The sequence below is a fragment of the Polypterus senegalus genome, chromosome 2 (genome assembly GCF_016835505.1).
Source record: "Polypterus senegalus isolate Bchr_013 chromosome 2, ASM1683550v1, whole genome shotgun sequence".
In the NCBI taxonomy this organism is placed as follows: Eukaryota; Metazoa; Chordata; class Cladistia; order Polypteriformes; family Polypteridae; genus Polypterus; species Polypterus senegalus.
Window position 1 is genome coordinate 280,674,982 of NC_053155.1, and position 19,935 is coordinate 280,694,916.

At 38.8% G+C, this 19,935-nt stretch overlaps 1 protein-coding gene across 3 annotated transcripts in view; it reads right to left on the minus strand.

Moving 5' to 3' along the window:
- Nucleotides 1–19,935, minus strand: part of LOC120523931 (cGMP-dependent 3',5'-cyclic phosphodiesterase) — a 798,989-nt gene that overhangs the window by 278,326 nt on the left and 500,728 nt on the right. The gene's annotated exons all lie outside the window — the stretch shown is intronic.

The window sequence follows — 19,935 nt, forward strand, 5'->3', positions numbered from 1 at the left end:
TGAACTCCTCACCCTATCTCTTAGGGAAAGTCCAGCCACTCTGCGGAGAAAACACATTTCGGCCACTTGTATCCGCGATCTTGCTCTTTCGGTCACTACCCAAAGCTCGTGGCCATAGGAGAGGGTAGGAACATAGATCGACACCCTCGCCTTTTGGCTCAGCTCTCTCTTCACCACGACGGACTGTTGCAGAGCCCGCATTACTGCGGATGCTGCACCGATACGTCTATCAACCTCACGCTCCATTCTTCCCTCACCCGTGAACAAGACCCCGAGATACTTGAACTCCTTCACTTGAGGCAGTAATGTATTCCCAACCCGGAAATAGCATTCAACCCTTTTCCGACTGAGAACCATGGCCTCGGATTTAGAGGTGCTGACTCTCAACCCCGCTGCTTCACACTCGGCTGTGAACCGCTCCAGTGAGAGCTGGAGGTCACTGTCCGATGAAGCCAACAGAACCACGTAATCCGCAAATAACAGAGACGAGATTCTGAGATCACCGAACCAGACCCCCTCCGCTCCTTGGCTGCGCCTAGAAATTCTTTCCATATAATTTATGAACAGTGTCGGTAACAAAGAGCAGCCCTGGCAGAGTCCAACCTCAACAGGAAACAAGTCTGACTTACTACCGGCAATGTGGACCAGGCTCCCGCTCCTCCTGTGCAGGGACTGAATGGCTCGTAACAACGAGCCTTTGACCCCGTACTATTGGAGCGCACCCCACAGGATGCTTCAAGGGACACGGTTGAATGCCTTCTCCAAATCCATCTTATTAAAATAACAATCAATAAACATGAAACAAACAGTGCTTCAAAGATATATGCTTTGATTTAGTATAGTTTGTTGCTTCTTCATGAATTTCAAAGTATTTCCTGTTATATATTAGCACTAATTGTAGTCAGTCTACCATTTAAGGCTCGGGGGCTCTGAAGGGTCTGAAGTCCTTCCCCCCAGAGCCATTTTCGACAACATGAAATTGAGTGAACTATACAGCTTCCAAAACAATTCATGCAATTCTAAATCCTGAGGCACAATACTTCCCTGTCAGGAATCTTCTTGTCCCAGAGATAAACTGGATGAATATGACCCAAGGACACACCCATAAAAGAATTAAAAAAATAACTACATCCAGCAGCCCATCTCATTGTACCAGAATCCTTTACCCTTCTCCCAGTTGGGTCACACATTCTATAAATGCTCATCAGATTGTACAAAACTTTACAAGGATTGCTTAATTGGTGTCTGTAAGTGTTAATAATGTGGTACACAATAGTCTGGAAACCCATAAAGATCTATCTATCTATTGTGATAGATGACCAGGAACCTTGCCCCACTGGGACACCTGAAGAAGTGAAGGACTGGGAGTGGGGCATTATCTTCCCTGGGACACAAGAGAGCAGCCTTCCTGCATTGCATTGTGGCCACGGAGCTTGGAAGCTCAACCCTGTGGGGGGCCATGGAAACCGCCAGGGGGTTCCTGGGTGGTTCTGGAGCCAAGGTCATCAGGGAGCACCTGGAGCAAATCCGGATGCAGTACAAAAGGGGCCACCTCACTCCCTTTGGAGAGCCGGAGTCAGGAGGCAGAGGACAGAGCTTGCAGGAGAGGAGTGGAGGCGGCAGAATAAAAGAAAGAGATAAGGACTGAGTTTATTGAGATGTGTGCACTGTGTGTGTTGTGCAAGAAAAGAAAACAAAATAAACGTGTGTCCACGTGTCTGTCTGTAGCTCGGCTGAACTTCCACACTATCTATCTATCTATCTATCCTTGTGTGCAGTACTGCAAGAATAAACTCTAAATCCAAACAATGTGTTTAAGGGATAGATGGATAGATGGTTTATTTTTTTAAATATACATATGTCTTACCTAAATGGAAACAGTCACTGTCACAATATCTCATACTGTTATACCTAAATATCACCTTCTTAAATGACACCTGTGGAATCTGCTATTTCTAGCATCACCCCTGCCCCCTCTGCATGACTGTATAGATAATGTGTTGACAATTTATCAAATTAAAATGTATGCCTGACATTTATGTCCTGAATGACACAAGTGTTAGGCTACAGGGTATATTAGCTCCCTTTTGCTTAATAAAAAGTCACACAGAGTAAGGCTTAACACAGCTGCTCACCACACTGCCTTTGCCAGGTCTCTTGAGGCAATTACTGCTGTCTATTAAAAAGAGACATCTAGAATGGCATCTTGATGTGTTAGGCCTCCAGTATGTGCCAGCTCTAACTTCAGACATGCATTAAAAAGTATTTTGATTTCTCAAAATTAACCATAGTTTTGACAAGTTCATGTTTTTTCAGTATTAAAAGAGTAATATTCAAACTTACTCCTTCAACAGTAATAGCAGAGAACCATTTTTTCACATCTGCACATCAGAAAATGTATGCTTTCTAATGATAACAATTATAATACAATTATAATAAAGTGAGTTAATATTACAAAGGGAAAATACAAATCTATTTATATTTACTTATTTGGCCGAGGCCTTTTACCCAAGGCAACTTACAACATTTATGATACAAGTGGTTCTATTAGTTTTGGTTTTCTAATTGGAGCACACAGGCAGGTCAAGTGACTTGGTCAGGGTCACACAGTGTCAGTAGTAGGATTTGAACCCACATCCTCAGAGACTGAATTCCAAAGCCTTAACCACCACAACACACTGCCTGCTGGCTTGACTATCTATCTACATTTATTTTTTTAATTTTTGCCCAACTGGTGAGTGCCCTTAGCTGTCAAACAGCATCTCCATGTTCTCCTGCTGTCCACCTTCTCATTCTCACTTCTGCCTCTAAACAGCACACCTTCAAATTCTTGTCTCTAAGCAGTTCCATTAGTCTTCAGTGCCTGCCCACTTAAAAGCAAATGAGAAGCAGTGGATACATAAAAGGGGGAGAACACCTAGCCTAGGGTATGATGTTTTTGGTTGCAACTATGTGACAAATCATTAGAATTACTGTACTCGTATGTGGCTCTGTGTAAAACAATAAATGACGACAATGCATTTTAAGAAAATATGCCAGCATCTGGGATCAAAATGCTGATTAGTAAAAGAAACTGAGGCAGTGGGATGGGCTGCTGGAGGTAAGAGATGGTTGACTGACACCACTGTCTGGAAAGAAGCAGCCACCTACCTCCAAACGGGATGTATTCTTCAGAGGTGAGACATGAAGTTTTAACTTTTGTTCCTATCAAAGTGCTCATTGCTATGAGGACAACACAACTACGTCAAAACCAAAAGACCATGCGGGAGCAATTTATAGTTGCTACTTTAGGGTTATTTGTGCATTGCATCTACATCAAATATAAAAATGTTCAAAAAATGAAAATGTAGATTATAATAAGCACAAATTCATCTCCTGCCATGGAATCCTGCCAAGCAATTAGTTTGGCTCACTAAACTTACACTTGAGGAATTTCCTGCAGTGCATCTGCCCCATAATCTGGTCACAGCTGAACACTTGTGACAATCTGCCACATGCCTGTACCACCGAGTGATTAGCATTTAGGGTCATTTCCATCAGTATATGAAAAATCACAAGTAACTTTTATATGCAAATTGAGTGTTTCTGAGTGAAGTAAATAAGTATTTTAAAAGTACGGTACATGATGTAAAAGTCATATTTGGATTAAACTTTAGATACTTCCTTAACTCTTAGACAAATGGCAGCATTTTAAGGATTTTTGAATGTGTATTTTGGCTGAGACCATTGTCCAAGATGCCTTATAAAATATATATATACAAACTGTACATTTGTTCACATTCACTTTTGTACAATTGGAATACGGATAAATCAAGTGAGTAGTGGTAGTAGTGATAAATCAGTGGTAGCGCTGCTGCCTCGCAATAAGGAGACCCGGGTTTGCTTCCCGGGTCCTCCCTGTGTGGAGTTTGCATGTTCTCCCCGTGTCTGCGTGGGATTCCTCCGGGTTCTCCGGTTTCCTCCCGCAGTCTAAAGACATGCAGGTTAGGTGCATTGGCGATCCTAAAATTGTCCTAGTGTGTGCTTGGTGTGTGGATGTGTGGACTGGTGCCCTGCCCAGTGATCTGTTCCTGTCTTGCGCCCTGTGCTGGCTGGGATTGGCTCCCGTGACCCTGTGTTAGGATATAGCAGGTTGGAGAATAACTGACTGACTAAATCAAGTGACTTGCTCAGAGTCACAGTGTGAATCAGAGATGGGAACTGTGAACAGGCAGACTTGAGGTTTATAGTCCATACTACATACACATCACTAACTGGCTTCCTAAACTTTACAGTCAAAAATACGAATACATGTGATCTTAACATGAATTATAATTCATGATCCTTATGATCCTGTACTGGAAAAGCAGGTTCAGAATGTGGAGGGACGAGTCATTGCATGTCTGCTGTTTCCCAGCCTGTACTGCACATTGTGTCGTTGATAGAAAACTTGTCAAAATATAATGAAGCCAAAGTGGTCCATTATAGAAACACCAATCGATTCAATCCTTACTTGTTATAGTAAATTAGAAATGCACTGGCCTTTGTGCATTAATGCAGCTACCCTAAATTATGGTCATCGATGTCTCTGCTCCTACCATCTGAAAGTGTTTAATTCAACAAAGTAAGGCAGCATTTGTACTTAACAGATTGGACCTTAATTGATGCAAGCTAATGACTAAATGAGATTACTGTAATAGTACTGGTGTCCATTTTCATGGCATCGCAGCTGCATGAATGTTTATACATTCACACAAAGTGTTAGTATACAAATTAAACTATATACAGTAGGGCACAATCAGCCACACTGATCATTACATGCCCATCTCAACAGATGACTAAGGAAACTGGTATCTACAATACTCCTTCTGTGACCCTCCTGCATAATCCATCCTGTATACAGAAGTGATATTGCAACAGCAAAATACAGTTGTATACACAAACGGAAACAGACTTTGTTCTGTTATTTAATGAATATCAGATGCTTCTTTACCAGGGTCGATGTTTCACCAGAGTTGAGGTCATACAGTATATAACAATTAGGAAATCTCTCAGTGCCATCCCATCATAATCCGTTCACTAATTTTTGTTACCTGACTTTCTTTGGTGGGGAGCACAGAGAACTGTGGATTATTCTGGAAGCAGAAGCAAGGTAGGAAACATCCCTGAGTAGACAGTACAACGAAGCTCCATTGCATTATGCCAGTTATGTTTAACTAGTTATCTCATGCATATTATAGTCTGCCTGGGCACAAGATTCTTCATTCTGTCTAGCACAGGAGTCACCAGCTCCGGTCCTGGAGGACCACCATGGCTGCAGGTTTTCATTCTAACCCTTTTTTTAATGAGTGGCCTGTTTGTGCTGCTAATGAACTTCTTGTGAATTCATTTTAATTGAACTGCTTTCTTAAGATTTGTTCCCCCTGAATTTCTTCATCATTTCTCTGCTTCATTTCTTTTCTTTAAATGGCACCCAAAGAGAAATGAAATGTGAAGTGAGGGAGCCAACAGAAGACCAACTAAGTCAGGGCCTCAAACTTCAACCAGCTGCTTAATGAGGCACCGATTCTTGTCGTTCTTTAATTCCGAGGCTTGTTGCTGCTCTCGTGGTGCATTAGCAGACATTTCTGAAATTGCTGATTTTCTCTTTTCTAAGAGCACACTGGTAAAATGTTTTAAGGTCCTGAGCAGATCGACATTCCTGAGACCTTCATCTTTCTTTATTTTCAGATATTGTGTGATGGACACCAGTTGTTTTGGCTCATTTTGAATCTCATTAGTGTTTGGCTTCTAATTAAGGAATAAGAAACAATTAAGGGGTCTGAGTCTTCAAGATCAAGTCGATTAAAGTGAGTTCACAAGACGTTAATTAGCAGCACAAACAGGTCACTCATTAAGAAAAGGGTTAGAATGAAAACCTGCAGCCACGGTGGTCCTCCAAGATCGGAGCTGGCAACCCCTGGTCTAGTGGACAGGGGAGGACCACTGACCTGTTGACATTAAAGCTTTTGTGTTTAGACGAAGCTGCCACTAAATTCCCAACAATGGAAGTGACATTAGTACAATTGTTCATTTTACAGTTGCCTTGTTCACTGTTAATTTCTTCTACTGGATCAGATACTGTAGCTTTATGTCAGTAAAACCAACTATAATTAAAATGCCGAGCCAAAAACAAAAAGCAAAAACAAAAAACACTACTCCTTACACAACCGCATCCTTCAAAGCAAACTACCAGGTGTGTATTTTAATTCCTTGTATTCAAATTGTCCCACACTAATGTTGGGTCAGTTCAGAGTCAACAGTTAAACAAGCATTCAAATCTTTGAGATGTGAGTGAAAAGAAATTAAATACTAAGAGGTGAAATACAGAAGGAAGATCGCATCATGTTTTTCATTTTGTGTGTCTTTTTGGACAAATTTTAACAAAATACGGCAGAAATCAAACAAGGTCTTTCTTTAACGGATATAAAAACAAAAAAAAAATGGCTATTGTAGACGTTAGCAAAGGTTGGTACATAAAAGTTTCTTGATCGTTCACATTCAAACCAAAAGTCAAAAGAGCAATCTTTCCTCAAGGTTTTCTCAAGCATTAGTCTCTACTGAGGTCTTTTTTTTAATTAATTAAAAGTTTGATGCTGCTTAAGGTGGATGACCATCATTTATACTGCAGTTGTGATGACCTGAAGTAACGTGCTCATCACATTTTCAATAACAAGCTGCAAAATGGTGTCACTAATGAAAACAACCTGGCAAAATGATACTGTCCATAAGTAAAAGCACTCTGATATCACCAGAATCAGGCAAAAAAATATAAACAATTCAAAATAAAATAATGGGTCATGAGTAAATTAATAACATGTACCTGACTTGATAGCAGGTGAAATGAGGAGGCCTTCCTCATTGATTTTTAATAGTAAGTTCCACTGAAAGTAGAAGAACAGAACATATAATAGCTAAAAATACAAAAGCACTAGAAAGTAATACCTAAACCGTTTACATCATGGGATTTTGGGTCAAATTTTCCCAAATGGAAATGCAAAATAGAATGTAGCAGAGAACTCTATATCGAAGTAAGACACAGGAGTTAAAAAGCCACAGAGATGCGCTATGTCTTCAGTCTGGATTTAAACACCACAAAAAATTAAAAACAAGAGCTTCAAGGATTAAGAGCCACAATGACAAATGTGTTCTAGCTATCAACTGCAAGCAGTGATTACCTAAAAAAGACTTCATTGTGGTGATAAAATGATCATCTTAAATGATGGAACAATACAAAATAACAACAAGAAACACCAAACCTTTGACTCTTTCCGAACTGAATATTTTCTTTCAAACAGTATAAAGCCCTAGTGAGACAGCACCTTCCACACTTAGAACATACAGTAGAAAGCTACGCTCATCATACTGCCATACTTAACTCCCAGTACAGTGTGCTTTAATGGCAAAAGATTACAATTCACAGCACAGTGAATGCTATGACTGCATGGCGCATGCTTTGTGCTGATGACATTGTGTCGTGTAGCACCAGAAAAGTGAAAGAATGGAAAAAAGCTTTGGAAGATAGTGGATTTAGGATAAATAAGAAGACTGAATAAATGAGGTTTGATGATGATTAGGATTCAGACGTTAGCCTGCAAGGAGAGCTATTGAAGAGCGGATACATTTAAATATCTAAGATCAGTGATAGCCCGAGATGGAAAATTAGATGCAGAAATAACCCATAGAGTGCAGTGTGATTGGACCAGTTGGGAGATGGTATCAGGAGTATTGTGTGATGATGTATGGAGCTGAGACATGGAAAGTAAAGACAGCACACAAGTTAGATGTGGAAGAAATGAGAATGTTGAGATGGATGTGTGGAGTTACAAAAAGGACAGAATAAGAAATGCGACAATCAGAGGCACAACAAAAGTGGGAAAGAAATCTAAGAAAGTAGAGGAAACAACAACAACATTTATTTATATAGTACATTTTCATACAAATAATGCAGCTCAAAGTGCTAGGAAGGAAAAGTAGGTTGAAGTGGTATTGGCATGTGATGATGAAAGACAATAAAGATGTGGGCAAAAGAGTGATGGGAATGGAAGTACAGAGAAAGAGAAGGTGAGGGAGGACAAAGTGGAGGGGAATGGATAAAGTAACAGAAGATCTGAAGAAAAGTGCTTGACTGGCAAGGAAGTACAGGACCAAGCTGTATAGAGGAGGTTGATAATAATAATAATAATAATAAGTTTTATTTATGTAGTGCCTTTCATTCACTCAAGGACACTTTACAATTCAATACACACATTAACAAGACAATAGAAATGACTGTACATACAAGAAAATGAATAATACTCACTGAAAAGGTGTGTTTTTAACAGGATTTTGAAATGAATAATAGATTTTTCCTTGTGAAAGCTAAGAGGAAGAGCTCTGCCACCCATAGTTACTAACCTGAATTTAGGTACAGTGAGTAAGTGAGCGTCCGATGATCTTAATGCACGAGCAGGAGTGTAAGGAAGCAGCAGTTCAGACAGATAATGAGGGGCTAAACCATGAAGGGCTTTAAAGGTGAGAAGAATAATTTTATATTTGATTTTTGAAAAGACTGGTAACAAATGCAAATCATAAAGGGCAGGAGTGATGTGAGCAGATTCTTTAGTGTGTATAAGTAGACAAGCAGCAGAATTCTGAAACTATTATAATCTATTGATATATTTAGTCGGGAGGCCATAAAACAATGCATTGCAATAGTCCAGACAGGTAATGATGAAAACATGAAGATGAAGATTGATGAAGTATATTGACACCACATAGAAGTGGGAAAAGAAAATGAGGAAGAAGAAGTGTAAGGTTTTCATTCTTTTGAAATGCAGGTTCATCAGCAATAAGACAGCGTCCAGGAAAAGTGGCTCACATCAGTATCCACTGAGCTGCACGTCTAATTTAGGTTATGTTTTATTCAGATGTCTTTTGATAGTTTAACATATTTAAAACAAAAGTGTTTTAAAGAAAGTTATGTTCAAGAAATCAGTTCACAGAAACCAACTCCTCCTAACTGGTATGCTTAATAAAAGCATGGTGTTTGGACACATTAGGTTTTTAAATGCCAATGTATTTGCTGCTTAAGTATATTTAAAGAAAATTGAAAAAAAAATAGAAACTGAAAGACAGAGGCTCAATGAATATTGTTTGTTTCATATTTTGACTAATTGTTACACTTTAGAAATTAATTTTAAATGAGGGCAACAAAATGTGGGTACTCATGTCTATGCTGACTGACCCTTTGCTCAGTCTGAACCACAAGAGTGGAATTCAATGCCATGGAAATTAAGTCTTGAGGGCTATGAGCACAGCATCATGTCTGCCTGGCTAAGTAAATCAAACTGATGGAACAGATCAAGATGAGCACATACGAGAAGCAGAGGGAAGCACAAGTCAGGCTAATGATATCCAAATTCAAGTAAGTGAAAGAAAAGGAGTGGAAGTAAAAGGGAAGTAAGACACATGATGGAGTGCAAAGTTCTATGAAAATCGACAACTTCCAAACACGAGGCCAGTCCTAGTTTTCAAATACTGCTCTTTAATTTGTGACTTCTCCCCATCACCTGTCATGTGACTGCTGCATGATTAATCCTGCCAGACAATACCACTATGTGGGCGTAGGTAAAGAGAAAGCAGTTGTGAAAGTGGGTGCCAGACAATTTCACACAAACTCATAAACACTGTGTTGGCTTGCAGCTGAATCTCTCGTATGAGTCTTCTTCTCAACACCCTTGTGTAATCACTAACTAATCCGACAACAATTGCAGCATTTTTGAATTTTACTTTTTTTTTATAAAATACTATGTGGTTCGGTCTATCATAAAGAGATTTAACATTATTATCACAGAGAATGCCTTTATTTGCTTCCTTCTGGTGAATTCAGTCAAACGGTAAAATAGGATATTAGCTTCACTGCAAAAGGTACTGATCTTTCTGACTACATTATGTAAATACAAGCACTACTAATAACATAAATAAATACAAATGTTGGGGTTAAATGCAGTTAAAATTTTTGCATGAAAACTCTAGCAGAGCTGCACCAGAATATTCCTTTATGTGTGCAGATCTCTCTAACATTAACATTAATTTACCTAATGATATTGTTACCTCATGACTAGCAAGATGTGCAAGATCAGGCACACAAAAATCAATGAAACATTTGATGCTGGTGCCTGGTGTGTCTCGATTGACATCACACCCTTGTCATACAATCTCATGTCATCACCAGTAAAATGCAGCATGCAGATATAAACACTAAGCAGAGTGAGAACCTCACCACTACACACTGCCCAGGAGAATCTGTTGGCTATGAACCACCTAAACTGAAACAGCAACCCCTCAAGTTTAGAATCAAGTGACTTTGTGGTGAAAATTGACAAGCCACAAAAACAAATACACGACTCTGTGGCTGCCAGGTAGCTGGGTGGACCATCTTGTGGCCAAGTGTTTACTGGAGAGTATGAGTTTGGAAAGCAATTGAAAAAACAACTTTGTAAAAACCTGTTCTGTTAGCACTGGAATGGCGTGTGTCTCTGAAACAGGAGCATCACATTGCTGACTTATTTTCCACAAAGTGGGTAAAGATTATGGAGTTGATCATTCTGATTAGTGTACATTCTTGTGCTTGATGCACTCCTATATTCTTTCTTTTTAAAATGTGTTTAGCTACCTTTACGGGTGCAAATGATACTGGACTTTCAGTAGCCCTTTGCCTGTTTGCGCACGTATGGCTTTAAGGGAAAATCTCAAACCAGAAGTTCAAATGCATAACCGAAGAAAGAGAAATGCCAAGGAAAAGAGGCTCCAGCCTTCAAACTCCATCCTAAGGTGGAAAGTTCAGGTTGCACACGCAGAAACACCTAAGGGAACACCATGGACCTTGCAGGGTCGAGAGAGTTGGCTTATGAGCTGAAAGTCACCCGGCACAATAGAAGTTTCATATAATAAAAAAAGAAATAAGAAATTTGGAAAAAAATGCTTAAGAAAATAAAGTTGACAGTTATTATAAACCTTTTAATAATAAGCTAAATTACAAAAGGAAGCTTATTATATATTTTTCACAAAATCTGGTGAGGCTGCACCCTGCTGGCAGAAATGCCACTGGTTAAATCTTTCATACTACAGACAACAGTAGAAGAAAAGTAAAATACTGCAGATTTTTAAACATTATATTAATGTATTTTTCTGGATTGCTTTCTCTGTTTTGGACAACAAAGTACCCTAACCCTAATTCTTTTTCTTTGTTTACAGTCTTGAATAAAAGTGCACTTGTTCTGTTATACTTATACCTTTTGTGAAAGTGCTTATTTGATATTTGGACTTCAGTCTTCACACATTATATACTTCATGTCAAAATTTTGTCGTTAGAACTAAAACATGAAAAAAGCTTGTTTTTTAAGTATGTGTTCGACATTTCTGTCTTGCTACACTTACATAGATCTTTGTAGACACAGAACACACATTAAATGCATGTGTTCCAAATAACGATATATTATTTACCCTATACAGCTCACGGTACCTCACTCCCAGATAAACAAGGCTTGAGCCGGGAGAGTTTTTTGCTGTTTTGCCATTTACAAGACAAAAGACGCTGATGGAGAGGTGCAAATGGATTTAAGGTGTTTATAAGTTTTTTCATAGGCTTTGGTAATTCTAGTGTTAAAGCGGTGTGTGATATCAGATTTCACTATGAAAAGCACCATCTAGTATAAAAATAGGTCATTGTTGAGGGTTAGAGGCCATCTCAGAAGCAAAGGTCTGCCTGAAAAAGGCAGAAAAGGCATCACACAAACTAAATACTACTTTACAAAGTAAACTTTTCTTGAAAAATTCTGTGTGAAATCCCATTGACATTTCTCTTTGTATTTCATCCCATAGGAATGAAAAATCAAAACAGAGATCTCTTTAATCTCTTTCTGCTTTCTCCTACACAACAATGGGAACAGAAATAAATAAAATGGAGACATTTTCTTTTGTCTCATGCTTCTTAGAAATTTCTCTTGAGAAAAAATACCCTTGTATTTATCACAATTACAAAACGGTAGTCCTTGCTTCTGAATAATATTATTAGCTCCTCTAATTTTACATTGTGGTGCTCCAAATAGGTCATACTCATTCAATAGAAACAGTTAGGAATTGTGGGATAAGACTATGGACTTGAACCCCTGAGGTTGTGGGTTGAAATCCCACTACTGACACTGTGTGACAACAAGCAAGTCACTTTTTCATGCCTTTGCTCAATCTGCAAAATCAAAAGAAATTTAACATATCGTGTCTCATATGTTGTAAGTCACCTCCGATAAAGGCATCAGTCCAATAAAGAGTAGCAAGATGAAGTTTTCAAAGAGATTAAAATAAGACTAGAAAGAAACGTCACAAAATATAACACTCTATTCAAACTAAATTCTCAAGTCTGACTCTTTTTACATCAGTTGTATCTCATCTCTCCTTTTTGTCTGAAGCTACTTCTCCTAATAAATTTTAGAAGAAACATCAGTGACAAAGTTGATTCTTAAATAAAACATAAATTAAGTCTCATGAGTCATCAAGGATCAAGGATTTGAGCAGTGCAGTCTTATTTGCTATGGTACGTCCTCTTCAGTGCCTATTGCATTTTCATGCTAGGATCTAGCTGAGATTCTAAAGAGAAGTTGTACTCAGTCATGTTGTTCATTATGTCATCTCCCAAATCATCTAGTAACTTTGTATTCAAATAGTTTCTAATACCCGGCGATGAATCAAGGCAGGACAAGCGGTCATAAAAATAATCATTTTATCACCCAGGTCTGAATAAGTTTAATCTCACTGTTGTTTCATATAAATCCAAAACTGTTTCCTGCCACGTTGCTTTTACTGTCATTCAGCAATTCACAAGCTACAGTTCCCACAAAGACAGACTTGAAGGCAGTGGCACTGGATGTTATTCCAACAGGGCTGTATCTCCAGTAAACTACACAAACTGGAGACACATGCACTGTAGAATACAGCCAGTCCTGGCAGTGGGATACAAAGCCTTGGAGTACCATGACGATCAAATTAAACCTTCAGATCAAACAGTTTAAGTCCCACTAATCTAGAGACAAAGAAGGCGCAAGTAGCATTGGGACAATAATTTGAATCAAAAAGTGAACGTTATCATTTATTTTAAAACATCTCTACTTCCAACCATTTTCACGATATCTAAGACAATTGTTTCCTGTGTCAGATCATGGGAAGCGAGAACCTTCCCTAGCAAGAACCACCTCCAGACATGAATGATTCAAACCCATACTCACACTCCTTCACACTCGTTCAATTTAACATCTCTTGTCCACCAGGTTTTATGAAACTGGTCTGTGGAATGAAAATGAAGCACTAAGATGAAGTGCTTTAAAAAGATGACGACATACAACCTCCATTAAAGAAACCCAGCTGAAGCAATGAGACAACACTCTCTTTACTCCTATTAGGATTTCAACTGTATTAGCTTTACCATTTGCTAAAGGCAGTTAGGATAAATATCTACACAGTACAGTACAATCAATGACATTCTGGCAAATGATAGCATGCAAAAAATGAAAACAGTTTCAGTAACAACAATCCAGCATAGCTCTTCAATTCCTAATACTTTTGAAAATAATAATAATAAAGGGTTGGAAAGGTCCTCAAAGTATCCATTTTGTTAATATAACCCATATGTCCATTGTACTCTGTGTGAAGCTGTCAGAAGCTGTCATTTCAGTTTGACACAGGACACACAGCCTTTTCTTCTGGATTACTTAATGAATATTTACTATTTTTTAATACTGGTTTTAACTACTTATTGAATGCTAGCAACTGTTACCTGAGAAAAAACAATGAGATTTGAAAATCTTTATGCCACAACACTGCTTAGAACGCTCCACTAACAAAGGTCTTTTGGACTGATTGTACTTAATAAAGCCTACGCTTTTTACTGCATACTTCATGGATTTTCCAAACCCATTCATTCCAAAAGAGGCCCTCCAGTCGGCACTCGGTTCAGTGCACCAGGGTTCAGGGACTCGCATCAGGCCAACTTTAAATTATCAGTTAACTAATTGTGCTAATTGTTCGGAGGAAATCTGTGCAAAGATAGGAAGAACATGAGACCTTTACAAAGAGAGATTTTTAACCCTAGTCTCTGGAGCTATGAATTACCAGAATTAAATATAGGCACTGAACCACCCATCAACCAAGTTTAATATTTCGATAACAGACATGCACTGCAAAAACAATGCTTCACATAAAGATTTTTAAGACATAAATGGTTGAAATGCCCACAATTTTACTTGGTAACATATTTTGGAATGAGTGAATGGATTTTAATATATTTTAATAAATTCTACAAAGGTCTGGTCCAGAAAACAAGAAAGTACTCTCTGATCTGCACCTCATTGCGGGCTTTTCCCTCATGGTGAAGTCAAAAATAATATGTGAGTCTGATAACTCATGACCAGTGTGGACCACCAAGGTTGGCACAGCCAGCTGAACCCGACACAAACAAGCGTGGGACACAAGTTCAAGGCACACACGTTGGTTTTTATTTTCTTTTTACCTCATGGTAAATGCCTTCCCCCATTTCCCATGCTTACAACACAGTCCCAGCACAAGCACAGCACAAACACAATGGTCTTCTCTCTCTTTTCCTTCTCCTCCAATCCTCGGGCCAAGCTTAGTCTTCCTTCTCCCGACTCTGGCTCCCAGAGTAGTGCCTGTTGGCCCCTCATATAGGACACCTGGAAGCACTCCAGGTGTCTGATGATATGCTTCCAGCAGCACTTTCAGGTGTGGTGGAAGAGCAGCTTTCCAGGGCTCAGCAGTAACTGTAGCACCCCCTGGCGATTCCAACAGGACTGAACCAAACTCCAACTCCCATGAAGCCATGCGGGAGTCCGAGGCACCACTGCAACCCAGGGGGGCTGTCATCTAACATCCCGTGGGAGGTAATGCTCTGGCCACACTTGCTCAACCCGGTGCTCTCAGCATGGAGGCGTCACGGCCGAATAAGGGTCCCAGCCATCTGCCACACCAGCTATTTTGAATTGAAGAAAATATGACAGATGAGATGTTTACTCTTATGTGTGAAAATACAGTATGAGGGAGATTTCCTCAAAATAAAAAATGTATATATCTTAGGATATCATTATTATAATGTGGTTGCTGTTCCTTTTATTTTTTCAGAAAGAAATGGTGGAGTCAGCATATGAAGGTGCTGATGGTACAGAGTTCCTCATGGTGGCACATAGCCCTTCTGCTGGTTTGCTTAGGTGTCAGGATTTCCCATGGTTCCAAATGTAAACATTAAACCCACCCCAACAAAGAGCTATTTTTATGCAGAAGAAGATATGAATGAACACACAGGAGAGATAATTAGCAATACACTTGTGATACAGAGAGAACACTTGCTGTAACAATAAATCTTTATATGTACTAGATAATTGGAATGATTTAGTGGCCTTCCTCCAGACATTACAAAGAGCCTTGTGCACAAAAAAGGCAACCTTTGTTATATCATATTATTTCAAAACATACATGCAGTTTTAAAACCTCTTAATCCATTCTAATGTCACAGAAAGCTGGACCCTATCTTGGTAGCAAAAGACAAAAAATGGGATAACAGCCTTGGCTCGGACAGCAGACCACCCTTCAAAACATAAAAAATACCTATATATGTATACTTATATAGACTCATCAGGTGTCCACCCAAAGTTTTAGGAGATTAACTAAGGCCATACAAGAAACATATTGGCCTGGATAGGGAGAGCTTTAAGTGGTTTACTTTTCTTTAGTGGGCATCCACTTATTTGCTATGCTCACTTTCACAGGGTATTTGGTAGCTGGAACCAATCTTGATAACAGAGGATACGAGAAAGGAATTAGCCTTGTATGCTGGTCCTTCATAGGTCATACTCATGTATACCCACATGCCAAAACTGGGAAAATAAATGTAGCTAAAAAGCCTTCAACCAGCATCAATTATCATATCAGGTGCACCTCTGGGTTGAATGCAAGTTTGTGGCTGGGTAGGCTTGTAAACACCCATCTAGACTTACTCACAGTAGGCCAGTACAGAATAGCTAATTAAATCAAAATGCATGTCTTTGAGCAGTGGCGTCCAGGACTTCAGCCCCTGATCTTTCAGAGCTCCCCACCCTGCCATTCTATTTTCTTAGGCATCCAGCCCCTCATCTTTGAGAATATAGACACCCCCATAGCCATTCCTCCCATGTTATGCATGGACATCACATGAAAACTCCATACTGACACCTGAATCATGACCCCACTTTGTCTTCTAAATATAGGTTGGACTAATTGCATTTTCTAAACTTTACTTGTCTCATGAGAACAAAATACACAGAATTACAAAAAAGAATCCTCTTACAAAAATGGACACTTCATGTTTATGCGTCCTTTGTTTTATCTCAGGATCCCATTATGACAGGTTTATGCATATGTTCTGTTTATAATTTTCTCTGGGTACCATGCTTGACCTCCAATATCCATGTGTCTTAAGTTGATTGATGAGTGTAGATTGGCCCAATAGAAGTACATAAGTGTGTCAGGAGATGGACTGATAACTGGATTAAGTGGGTTTCGTAATCAATGGATGGAAGTGGGCTATTAAGAGAAACAAAAATCAATGCAATGGTTCCTAAAATGGGAGTCATAGGAAGTCATTTTTAAAACTCTGTGAGGCCCACCCTTTTCAAATCGATACTTCCAGCAGTCTGGGTGCGGCAGTTTTATTCCCACAACACAAAGATGTGCAGTTCATTGGGTTCCTGTGAGAGTGTAAGTGTGTGTGAGTGGGCCCTGTGAAGGACTAATGTCCAATGCTGGGCTGTTTCTTAACTTGCACCCAGTGCTAATGGTGTATACTCTGACCCCACCTCAGCCCATAATTGCATTCAGAGGGCTTGGGGAATTTGTGCCATGCTGTCTTACTTCCAGCTGGACAATGCATCATGTCAACAAAATACTTTTTATCTCAAGCTGGTTCAAATAAAGTGACAATGGCTTTAGTTTAGCCAACAATTCCCAAATCTGAATCCAGTATAGCACATTTCTGATAAGATGACACTGTCTAATAATCTCCAATAACTATGTGATGCTATTGAGTCAGTGTGGAAAAAAATCTGTAAGGATTGTTTCCAACATTTAAATGAATATTTTCCTTGTAGAATTTAAGCTGTTTTGGAGGGAAAGGGGTGTTCTACCCAATAATACTTAATAATAAAGCCACCGAGTGTTTACTGGTCAGTACTGTACTGTACCCCTTGTACATCAATTCAGGGGTATAAAATATGCTTAAAAAGAAAATAAAAGGCTTAGCAAGTACATGTTGACAATTTTCTTTGCAAACTTAATACTTTACGGGATGTGGGATTTTGAAAGAATTCTGTAAGCTGACGCAAAATTTTTAGCCTTCAACTCCGATTGCAGAAAAATACAAAATGCACCTGCTTTTTGGACAGCCTCAAAGAAAGAAGCGTGCGTTTACTGACAGAAGGAGAAAAACTGCCTGATGAGTGCCATCTCAATGTTAGCCATGAAAAGAATCCGGCTAACAACCTATTTCCATGACAACCCTGGCAAAGAAAGCTGCTCCATATAGTTATCTAACGCTGTAGAAAACGGTGCCTGATTATCAGCTAATCCTTATTGAATATCTTAACACTTCAGGTAAATCTGTCCTTCATTGAAAGCCTTGTCATCACAGATAAATAAATCCTGTTAGTTTAGTTTATTGGATTACAAATGCAGACTTGATATTACCAAACAGCTAACTTCTAATATTCAAAAGAATGCACTTTTAAAAATCTCAAAAATGTATCCACAATTTGAAAAAAGAGTTTGAAAAATGTTCTCATCTGAACTACTGAACACGCGGCCTTGCAGCAATGTCCATATTCTGATGTATTAACTGGCAGTGCCACTCCAAAAATGATTGTACAGTGGGTAAATGTCAATTGAATGGCTCCTCCTTTCATAAACCTATGCTAGAGTTATGGTTTATGTTCAGGATGGAGGAACTGATGGCTTAGATATTGTCTTCTCCATTTTTGTAGAGCTTGTTCTGTATGCACTGTAAAGCCTCCCTGTGCTTTCTGGCTGGCCTGAATTGCTGTGTACCACCTGAACCCCATAAATGTTTATATTCTCAAAATTGTATTTTCAGATTAGCAAAATACTGTATATTTGAACAGCAGTCAATAAAATAATTCGACTTACTTTAATAAAGGAAGTGAAAAATAATCCTAAAAACCCATTCATTCATTCATGTCCTGTTGTGTGCCACGCAATGGGCTGGTACCCCATTCAGTGTTGGTCATTTCTTTGCCCCAGCACCCAATAAACAACTGAATGGACATTTATTAACTGTATTTACCTCATGTCACATCCTCTCACAAAGGGATTCACCGTTAATCAGTTGTTTACAACAATTTCCCAAAATGCCATGAACACTTGTTTTTGTTCTCACTCTTTTCTTTTTATTTTGACAGACAGCTGTCAGGTCAGAAAAGCAGACGTGAGAATCGAGAGGCTTTTACTGAGAAAACTGCTGGCAGACAGTTGGCTGATGTTAATGGAAATTTGAAGACGACAAAAGGCAATTTACTGACAGGAAGCACCCCTTTAGCCTACTGACTCATCCTCTTTTTTGCGGCAAGGTAATTATGTATGATTATGCTAATAGACTAAAATGTCACTCTGTTCATTACATGAACATCAAGAAGTTAAAACGTAGTAATACAAGTTAAAAAAAAGTTGCAAAATAGTCTGGAAGAATGGTTCCCACTGATGGACATTCAGAGCGACAGATATGGTACATAAATACAATGTTCCACATTGCAGCACAATCAGATTATTAACCTGAGCCAAAGTTTCACCTTTACCCATTTGACTGATTTTGATTATTCTTTGAACACCTCGGAATGAGTGTGCTTAGATGTTTTATGCCAACGTGATGAGACTAACTGCGTTGCTTAAGCATTGGCTTATATATGTGCCAAATAGACTGTGGACAAAACAACAAACATTCACTTAAAGAACCAGCTTAATATATTCATAGGGTCATGCAGAGAGCCAACAATATCAAGTACAAGTCATAAAAGATACTTCTCTAAATGGGCTAATATAGAGTAGCCAGTCAACCTAAAATGAACGATTATTTGTGGGGTAAAAACTCCACATAAGCAAACAGGGAATTCACAGTTTCTACATAGACAGCAACACTAAAGTCATAAGTATGAGAGTGTTCTGCAAACCAGAAGGAAACACGAAGGGACCAGAAGAATATACATGTGTCTAATAACAAGAAGAGTTAGTAACTGTGAATTTAATTCGAAATTTTCACCAAGCCAAAATCAAAACCCTAAATCGTAGTAGAAGATCAAATGAAAGTCTTTATACCAGACAAAACAAAAACAAAAATGCAACAGCAAGATTTACTTTTCATTGTCCGACCTGTGATGATCCTTTGATGACATTGCAACGATGTTTTCACAAATCGTACGTTACCATACTAATCCCTTAGTAACTTGGAGGCACCCGCAAAAACCAAGATGTCATCAAGAAAAGAAGCAAAAGATTTTAAACAAAAGCAAATAAAAAAACAACACTGGGAATGAATGCAGCAATTTCAGATTCATGAGATTTTCATGAATGTTTTGATATTGTTTGCTGGTACTTAGTTGTGAATTCCACTGTATTATGAATCTCAGTTTCGTTGGTTTGGAGCTTTTTTTAAATTTTCTTTTAATTAGATGTTGATTTCTGATAAGAGCTTTTTGAAGTACTTAAAATTAAGTTACTGACATATTACCATTTTAATTTCATACAGACACTGCTGTTTATTGTCAGCATTTGCTCATTGTTATTGCTACGAGGATAACCAGAAGTCATGGCACTTAACATCACCATCTTGAG